Below are 1673 nucleotides of genomic sequence, written 5' to 3' on the forward strand. Positions count from 1 at the left end.
AGCCAAGGTGATGGTGGGGGTGCATATTAAATAGAATTCGGATCAATGTACAAGGCCAAAAACCTATACAAGTCCGGCTCATTTCTCTATCTGTTTGAGAAAAATCTGTCAAGTAAAGTCTAAACATCGGAGCACATGGTTATTGAGGCATCCGGATAAGAGCTCTCCTACCCGAGTATATATTTGAACGAATGCGAATAAGTCCTATTTGTATAATTTTTGAACAAATATTTCATGATAGAAAAAGAATCACGAGAGAATATGGATAGTTATTTGAATTATAAGATAAGTTAAGATCGACACAATCTTGTCAAAACTAGAGTTCTTATCATATGAAGTTATTTCCTAACAAAAGTTTCTTCCATACATGGTGTGATGCCCGGGGCCAAAGAGGGCGGGGGTTATCGCTGTTGCCATGAGGTTTGCACGGACAATGAGCGGTGACAGGCTCTATGTGAAAAGAACATGAATGAACCGATCTCATACCGAATGAAAGACATTTCAAAACTATTCATGTATTCGACTGTGCAGTTGAGAGGATGGATTGAAAAGAAGTGATATATACTACCATATCAAGAAGTTCATCTTTTTTTTAGGGAATCATCACATAAGAACTCCAAAGTGAAGCGTACTCGACTTGAGGCAGTTTTCTGAGATAGGTGATTTCTTAGAAAAGTTTTGTATGATACATTGAATGATGACATAACCACGCTGGAAATACTCCTCTTGGTACAGTAAAACAGTCGTCGAATTTTGGGCAATACCGGCGCTTTGCAGAATTTTATCATTTTAGAGGTTACGTTGTAAAAACGATTATATTTTGATGGTATTTATAATATAAACTGATTTTTGTTTATACTGTACTATGGGCTTGTTGTTTGGTGATTAGTGATTGTTTGAACAACGTCAGTGTCGACTACCCTCGGTCTCGGAGCGTGACACAAGATACCTAGCCTCCGTATAAATACAAGTATTATATGGGTTTTACTTCATTCATTACTTGCTTGCACAACTTTATATACTCGCACTTAAGTTGCTTTCTGAACTGACTTAAATATCAGAGGGACTAGGCCCAAATCCTCTCCAACGTCCGTGACGTTTGTTTGTCTATACATAAATCCAGCTCAGGAGATTACCAATCAGAGAAACGTTCTACTCGAATAATATTGAATGAAGGGAAGCTCGGCCAAGACATTTTGCGACAAAAATTATCATATTTTAACTCATCAGAACGAACCCAAATCACATAATTTTGTTGCATCTATCAATTCATTATGTATTTGATAGTTATTTATAGGCAATTTGATAATAATGTGTATAGGGTTTTGTTGCAGGACCACTGGTCCTCGACAGTATCACAAGGATAAGAGAACCAATCTGATTATAAAGTGATTAATCTATTATATATAATAATTAATAATGAGAATAAAAACGTGAATTCCAACATCACTATAAATTAGAAATATTTTTGCGGTGATCTAAACTTAAAACTTTGGTAATCGAACTCATTATGTAATCTGTTTTTTGAATTCTCCAGAATAAATTTATTATATATATATAATATAGATATATATATATATATATATATATATATATAAATAGATGAGGCCACCCCGGGGCGAACAGTGGAGTCGGGTAGGGAACTCTATCAGGTAAGCTATCAAGAATCGAGA

This window comes from Primulina eburnea, chromosome 10 (genome assembly GCF_022965805.1).
Source record: "Primulina eburnea isolate SZY01 chromosome 10, ASM2296580v1, whole genome shotgun sequence".
In the NCBI taxonomy this organism is placed as follows: Eukaryota; Viridiplantae; Streptophyta; class Magnoliopsida; order Lamiales; family Gesneriaceae; genus Primulina; species Primulina eburnea.